The sequence below is a fragment of the Ornithorhynchus anatinus genome, chromosome 8, assembly GCF_004115215.2.
Source record: "Ornithorhynchus anatinus isolate Pmale09 chromosome 8, mOrnAna1.pri.v4, whole genome shotgun sequence".
Taxonomy (NCBI): Eukaryota; Metazoa; Chordata; class Mammalia; order Monotremata; family Ornithorhynchidae; genus Ornithorhynchus; species Ornithorhynchus anatinus.
The window spans coordinates 27,150,395-27,159,029 of record NC_041735.1 but is presented as its reverse complement, the minus strand read 5'-3'; the positions used below and the strand labels follow the sequence as shown (position 1 = coordinate 27,159,029).

At 46.6% G+C, this 8,635-nt stretch overlaps 1 long non-coding RNA gene across 1 annotated transcript in view; it reads left to right on the top strand.

The window, feature by feature from the left end:
• Positions 1-8,017: 8,017 nt before the first annotated feature.
• The window catches only part of LOC114813665, a 74,594-nt gene continuing 73,976 nt past the window's right edge, over positions 8,018-8,635 (top strand). Inside the window, exon 1 of the long non-coding RNA XR_003761377.2 lies at positions 8,018-8,140. This is a non-coding gene — a long non-coding RNA (uncharacterized LOC114813665). The remainder of the gene's footprint in view (positions 8,141-8,635) is intronic.

Here is an 8,635-nt window from a genome sequence, read left to right as displayed (position 1 = left end):
CCGCTCTGCCACATAGCTGTGTGAGCATTGGCAAGTCACTTAACTTCTCTGGGCCTCAGTTCCCTCATCTGTAAAATGGGGATTAAGACTGTGAGCCCCACGTGGGACAAGCTGATTACCCTGTATCTACCCCAGCGCTTAGGAGAGTGGTTGGTACCTAGTAAGCGCTTAACAAATATCCTCATCATCATCATCACAAAGAACTGGAGCTGGGGTTTAACTTGAAAACCAATCTCTTCTTGTAGGAGAGGGAGTGGGGAGGGGAAGAAAGCATTCTGCCTAGGCCGTGCCTCTAACAGGAATACATCAGACTGTAAACTCTTTGCAGAGACAGATCTTGCTTTTGATGCGTATGTTCCCAAGTGCCTAGGACAGTGCTCTGAAGCTCAATAAATACTAAAACAGATGAGCGGGCCACTCTCAATGGTGAGGTGTCCTCCCCATAGTCACGCATCTGCTTGAGGTTCCAGAGATGCTTATTCATTCAATAGTATTTGAGCGCTTACTATGTGCAGAGCACTATACTAAACGCTTAAATAATAACAATGATGGCATTTTTTTAAGTATTTACTATGTTCTAAGTGCTGGGGGGGGGGATACAAGGTAATCAGGTTGTCCCATGTCGAGCTCGCAGTCTTAATCCCCATTTTAAAGATGAGGTAACTGAGGCCCAGTGAAGTGACTTGGCCAAGGTCACACAGCTGACAAGTGGCAGAGTGGAGATTAGAACCCATGACTTCCGACTCCCAAACCCGTGCTCTTTCCATTGAGCCTCGCTGCTTCTCTTCATGCACTCCATAGAGGAGGGCAGAGAAGGAGCTAGGATCAGTGTCTGTCTGACAATCAGTCAATTGTATTTTGGGCAGACCCCTGAGCTAAGTGCTTGGGAGAGTACGATATAACAGAGCTGGTGGCACGTACCCTGTTTGCTACGAGCTTCCTTACAGTTTAGAGGGAAGCTTAGATTATAGAGGCGCCCTGACAGAACCATGAGGCTCCAACCAAGATCTTCCATGGCAAGTTTCTCCCGAGACAGATGGATGGTACCTTATTCCATTTATCAACCCCACCCCCCTGCTCCCCATTACCACCACCACTATCTGCTGAGTGCTCAACTGATGGCCCAGAATGGAGAATGATAATAACAGTGGTACTTGTTAAATGCTTTCTGGGTGTCTAGGGTACGTACGGTCAGGTAGGAGACGGTCCCTATCCCACAAGGGGCTCAGTCTAAGTATGAGGGAAAAGAGGTATTGGATTCCCATTTTATCATTGAGGTGACTGAGGCACAGAGAACCCATCTCTGCATTTCATTCAATAGTATTTATTGAGCGCTTACTATGTGCAGAGCACTGTACTAAGCGCTTGGAATGTACACTTCGACAACAGATAGAGACAATCCCTCCCTGCCCGTCGACGGGCTTACAGTCTAATCGGGGGAGACAGACAGACAAAAACAATAGCAATAAATAGAATCAAGGGGATGTACACCTCATTAACAAAATAAATAGGGTAATAAAGATATATACAAATGAGTAAATGAGCTCAGTGCTGAGGGGAGGAGAAGGAGCAGAGGGAAAGGGGGGAAGGGGGCTTAGCAGAGGGGAGGTGAAGGGGGAGGCAGAGAGGTGAATTTCTCCACCGGGGCATCTGATTTGAGTATGAAGTACAAAGCTCATTGTGGGCAGGGAATGTGTCTGTTATATTCTTATATCGTATTCATTCATTCAATAGTATTTATTGAGCATTTGTGCTTTCTGTGTGCAGTGCACGGTACAGAGTGCTTAGGAGAGTCCATTAGAGTGGGTAGGCATGATTGTTTACCATGTACAGGAGGAGATACATTAAAATGGATTACAGCTGGGCACGTACATAGTGCTGTGGGGTTGGGGGAGGGGAATATCAACACCTTTACCGGATTGAGATCCCAGTGCACAGGCAGTACAGAGAAGGGAAGGCTTAGGTTGGGAAGTGAGGGCTCAATCAGGGAAGGCTTCTTGGAGGAGGTATGATTTGAGTAGGGGTTGAAAGCTGGGGAGTGAGATCAGTGAGGAATGCTGATGCACTAATCCACATCATAATGTTGGCATTTGTTAAGCGCTTACTATGTGCAGAGCACTGTTCTAAGCGCTGGGGTAGATGCAGGGTCATCAGTTTGTCCCACCTGAGGCTCACAGTCTTAATCCCCATTTTCCAGATGAGGTAACTGAGGCACAGAGAAGTTGAGTGACTTGCCCACAGTCACACAGCTGACGAGTGGCAGAGCCGGGATTCAAACTCCGTCCTTGGGAGAGTACGGTACTATACAGTTGGCAGATGTGATCCTGGCCCACCGGGAATTTACGTGGGATTTAATAAATGCTGGTAACAGAAGGAAAGTGACTACCTTCTTCCCTCACTCGCATCTTCAACCATTTACTTTCTATTGGCTTCTTCCCCACATCTTTGAACATGCTCATGGGTCCCCTAGCCTGAAACAACCTCTCCCAAGGCACTCTGCATTTATTGCCCTATCTCCCTCTTATCATTCCTCTCTAAAATCCTGGAGTGAGTTTTCTACACCTGTCACCTCTACTCCTCTCCTTCAATTCTCTCTTTGAGCTCCTCCAATCTGGCTTCCACCCTTCACGCCACAGTAACTGTCCTCTCAAAGCTCAGCAACCACTGCCTTGTCAAGTCCAACGGCCTCTACTCTAGCCTAATCCTCCTCCACCTCTCCGCTGCCTTTGACGCTGTGGACCACCCCTTTCTCCTGGAAATATCACTGAGCCATGGCTCACTGACAATATCCAGTTCTGATTCTCCTCTCATTTCTCTGGCCACTCTTTTTCAGTCTCTCTTGCAGGCTCATCTGCCCCCCACCCACCAACTGTGGGAGACCCTCAAGGCTCAGTTCTAGATTTCCTTCTACTCTTCGTCTACACCCATTTCCTTAGAACTCATTTGTTCTCATGGTTTCAACTATAATCTCTATGCGCATGATTCCCAAATCCACTTCTCCAGCCCTGATCCCTCTCCTTTGGAGTTTGGCATTTCTTCCCGTTCTCAGGAAATCTCCATTTGGATGTCCCACCGACACCTCATCCTGAGTAGGTCCAAAACACAAATTCTTATCTTCCCATCCAAACTCTGTCCTCCCCAATCTTTTTCCTCACTATAATCAATGGCACTAATCTCTCAGTCTCCTAAGCCCGGATCTCTGGCATCATCTTTGATCCGTCTCTCTCATTCAATCTGTCACCACGTCTTCTTGGTTTTACCTTCACAGCATGTCTAAAAGCTGCCTTTTCTTCTCCATCCACACTGCTACTGTGCTGATCCAAGCACTTTTTCATTTCCTGCCTGGACTACAGCATCAACCTGCCGGCTGATCTCCCTGCCTCCTGTTTTTCCCCACTCCAGTCCATACTTCACTCTGCTGTCTGGATCATTTTTCTACAAAATCATTCATTCTGTGTTTCCCCATTCCTTAAGAACCTCCAGGGGTTACCGATCCATCTCTACATCAAACAGAAACTCCTTTCAGCTTTAAGGCTTTCATTCGCCTGCCCCATCCACCTTACCTTGCGAATTTTCTTCCACAACCCAGCTGGCCCACTTTACTCCTCCAAAGCCAACCTACTCACTGTACCGCCGCCTCATCTATCTCGCCCTTATAACACCTGTCCATGGCCTCCCTCTGGCCCAGAGCTTCCTCTCCCTCTGTATACAACAGGCCACCACTCTCCCCCACCTTCAAAGTATTATTGAAATCACATCTCTAACCAGAGATCTTCCCCAATTAAGCCCTCATTTTCCCTACTCCCTCTCCCTTCTGTGTCAACTATGCATTTGGCTCTGTACCCTTTTCAAAACACATGCTGCTCACCCCCCCCCCTCAGCCCCCCAGTATATAACCATAATTTATTTCAATGTATGTCTGTCTGCCTGTCTAGACTGTAAACTCCCGGTGGGTCAGGATCACATCTGCCCACTCAGTTGTATGGTACAATCTCAAGCACTTTGTACAGTGCTCTGCACACAGTAAGAACTCGATAGATACCACTGATTGGACACATCACTCAGCGGAACCAGGATTAGACTTTAAGTCCTCTGTCTCCCGAGCCCATGTTCTTTTCACTTAGCCACGCTGCTTCTCATCCCCTTTCATGAAACTTTCCAAGTTCTCTTCTGGCCCAAGACTACCTTCTTAATGTGCAGTGAAGATATTTAGCCCTGGTTTTTTTCCTGCCTTTTTTACTAGTTGAGACAGAAGTTGAACTCTTGCCGTCTGCCTCCTCTTCCCCACTCACCAGCTGACCACGGTTCCCACCTCGGACATGTAGCAGGAGGGCAATCCAAGGTCGGCAGGACAGTCCCTGCATGGAGCAGGAAGACGGGGGGGTGTTAAAATGCATCTACTGCACTCTGACAGGCTTGCCCGGGTTTCGCGGCTAATGCGGTACAGAGCCTCAGGCTTCTTCAGAGTGAACAAGAGACTAAGAAAAGAAGCAGATAGACACTATAATAATTGGAGGTAGAAAGAACAGAGACAGCAATGAAGACTCAGATGAAGCGGTGTCATTTTCTAATAATCCTCACCCACCAGTCTTTTCATTTTAGATGAGTACAGTTTTCTTCATTACCCACATCAGCTGTTTCTTCCCTTTTACAGAGACCTTACCTTAGGGGCAATGGATTTTACCGCAAAGTCAAAAGGCAGTTTTTACATAGACTCCATTACCTGTTTATAATTAAAATCATAAAACCCTTTGTAGAAGACTTAATAACTTCCCCCAGACTGAAGAAAGGTTTCATAAAAAGACTCATTAAAGGAACTTGCGGCCAACACTGTAAAATGAAAAGAATATAAAATTGGTGGGTCCTATTAAAGCACTGAAGAGAGAGCGATGGGATCTTACTGTTCCCTCCCCACCCTCAATTTCTCCTTCTTGGCTTCTCTGACCCAAGACCCATCCCAAGACTGGTCATTGCTGAAATACTCTTCGGAGTTGATACGCTCCTTTTAACTCCAGCTCATGAGGTTGCCTGTTCAGAATAGTCTCCTGGACAAATTGAATAACTGTATTTGTAGAATGTTTTCCAGTGCCAAGCGGTGCTCTGACTGCTGGAGTAGACGTAATCCATTCAAGTCAGGCACGGTCTCCATTCCAGCCAGTGGGCCCAAAGTCACATGACAGGCACGGGGTGGAGCTGGCATTAGAACCCAGGTCTCCTGACTTCTGCTCCTGTGCTCTTTCCACTAGGCCATACCAACCCTGGAATCCTCTGCAGGGAAAGAACCAGTGGCCCCAGACCCTGAGGATTCTCCCAGGGGAGGGAGGACAGTTTTTTCCTCCGGCAAGCTCCAGTGATTCCACCGTGTGTTTGCCAATCAAATATCGTTCTTCATGAAAAGGGGATCGGTACTTAGTTAAGGGGAAGCGGGCAGCTGCAGGGCTCTGACTAGTTGTTTTGCTTTGTTGTCTGTCTCTCTCGTTTAGACTGTCAGCCCCTTTATGAGCAGGGATTGTCTCTTTCTGTTGCCGAACTGTACATTCCAAGTGCTCAGTACAGTGCTCTGCACATAGTAAGCACTCAATAAATACAATCGAATGAATGAATGAATTACACATTGTGCCCCTATCTCATCTATCTTGCTGCCGACGCCTTTCTCATGACACACCTAGCATGGAACTCCCACCCTTGACCCTTCTTATATGCCAGACAACCTCTCTTTACCTTAAAAGTATTACTAAGGTCAAGAGATCTTCCCCTATTAAATTCTCTTTTTCCCGGGCTTATTCATTCATTCAACAGTATTTATTGAGCGCTTACTATGTGCGGAGCACTGTACTAAGCGCTTGGAATGAAGGAGTCGGCAACAGATAGAGACGGTCCCTGCCGTCTGACGGGCTCACGGTCTGATCGGGGGAGACGGACGGACGAGAACGACGGCGATAAATAGAGTCGAGGGGCAGAACGTCTCGTAAAAACGATGGCGACTAAATAGAATCGAGGCGATGTACATTTCATTAACAAAATAAATAGGGTTATGAAAATATATACAGTCGAGCGGACGAGTACGGTGCCGAGGGGTTGGGAAGGGAGAGGGGGAGGAGCGGAGGGAGATGGGGGGAAAAGAGGGTTAAGCTGCCGAGAGGTGAAGGGGAGGCGGTAGAGGGAGTAGAGGGAGAAGGGGAGCTCAGTCTGGGCTCTTTATTCTCCCTTGTGCGTCTCTGCACCTCAATCTGTGACCTTTAGGGCTCTTGATATTCCCCCTACCCGCAACTCTGCGGCATTTATGTACATGTCTTTAAATTTTATATTATGAATAACTTATTTATTAATGTCTGTCTGCCCCTCTAGAGCGTAACCTCATTATGGGCAAGGAACATCTCCACTAATTCTGTTGTATTGTTCTCTTCCAAGGATTTAGTACAGGGCTCTGCTTTTCTGCGCTCTGTATAGTGCACTGCTTTTCTGAGTGCTTACTATGTGCCAAACGCTGTTCTACGTGCTGGAGTAGATTTAAAATAATCAATTTGGACACTTTCAATGTCTCTCATGGGTCTCAGTCTTAATCTCCATTTTACAGATGAGGTAATTGAGGTACAGAGAATAATAATAATAATGTTGGTATTTGAGTGCTTACTATGTGCAGAGCACTGTTCTAAGCGCTGGGGTAGATATAGGGTAATCAGGTTGTCCTACATGAGGCTTAATCCCCATTTTACAGATGAGGTAACTGAGGCACAGAGAAGTTAAGTGACTTGCTCAAAATAAAGTGACTTGCCCAAGGTCACACATTTGGCAGAGCTGGGACTAGAATCCAAGAACTTCTGACTCCCAGAGCTGTGCTCTATCCGGTAGACCATGCCACTCTCCTTTGGTCCCAGTTTTCAGAGCTCATCAGATGTGGGATATAAATAATTTACAAGACAGACGAAAGGAAAACTACTGTGAATTTCTGAATGAGGAAGGGTAGAAGTAGCATTTAGCATTTATTGAGCACTTACTATGTGCCGAGCACTGTACTAAGCTCTTGAAACGTACAAATCGGCAACAGATAGAGACAGTCCCTGCCCACTGACGGGCTTACAGTCTAATCGGGGGAGACGGACAGGAAAAAACAATAGCAATAAATAGAATGAAGGGGATGTACATCTCATTAACAAAATAAATTGGGTAATGAAAATATATCTAAATGAAGGGTAGGGATTAAACATTTTCTCATTCACATATCCATCTTTCCATTCCCGTCCTCGGGTTCCCCTTTGAGACTGCTGTAAATTCCTTGAGGGCAGGCACCATATCATCTAAGTACTCTCCCAAGCACTTAATACAGTGTCCTGCACACAGTAGATGCTTAATGAGTACTAGTGACTGAATGATGAGGTCCTGTGGCTTGCTTCCCATGCGAGTCACTCTGTCTATTGGATCTGGGACACCGGTCTATACCAATAATAATGTTGGTATTTGTTAAGCGCTTACTATGTGCAGAGCACTGTTCTAAGCGCTGGGGTAGACATAGGGGAATCAGGTTGTCCCACATGGGGCTCTCAGTCTTAATCCCCATTTTACAGATGAGGTAACTGAGGCCCAGAGAAGTGAAGTGACTCGCCCCCGGTCACACAGCTGACAAGTGGCAGAGCTGGGATTCGAACTCATGACCTCTGACTGCAAAGCCCGTGCTCTTTCCACTGAGCCACGCTGCTTCTCTACCCCCACATAAGGTGGTGCATGATTCAGGCACGCAGGTAACGTATTGCTAACCAACTGAAAATCTCAAAATATTGCTCCCTCCACCCACATCCAAAGCGCCTGGACTAGTAGATAGAGGTCGGGTCTCAGAGTCAGGAGACCCAGCTTCTAATACCTGATCTGTTGTGTGAAACTGGGCAAGTCATTTGACTGCTCTGTGTCCCCCTCTGTGACACAGATGGCGAGCCCCCTGTGAGCGATGACCATGTTGTCATCATCTTGTATCTACCCCGGCACTTCACCCAGTGTTTGGTAAGCACTTAGCAAATCATCATCACTGTTCTTATTCTAGGCAGAGCTTTGGCCATGGAACCACCCAGAGATCGCCTGATAGACCCTCAGCCTCAAAAAAAAAAAAAGCCTTCCAAGAAGTAAGACTGGAAAACGCCTGAAGGAGGTGAGATTCAATTTTCTTTGCACTATGTTGCATTTCACTGATCTTGCTGAGTGACCTGAAAGCGGCCACGTGCCATTGTGCCCAGTGGAATATAGGAAGTGGCTGGTGGCTTTGGGGCTGAGTCTTCTAGTGAACTTTTTCTGTCCTTGCCGGGAATGGGGAAGGAGTGAACAGATTGTTTCCATTGGTTGCAGGTATGAGCCTGGTAAGGCAGGAGGGATGGCCTCTCCCCAATTCCAGAAAGCATTCTTCTGGTTCTTTGGTTTGTGATCAGTATGTGTGAGTTATTCCCATTCATAGAAAGGGTAAAACCATTATTAGTGACAAAGAGAGAAAAGGACTAGAAGAGTTGAGTAGTATCAGACATAATTTATAATAGAATACCCCACTGAGAGTCATGGGTTGAATATAGGAACTACAAAAAAACAAAAAACGAAACAGTACCGCCAGGTGAGAATTGAACAGGAGAAAGATAGCTGTACTATCTCTAGCATT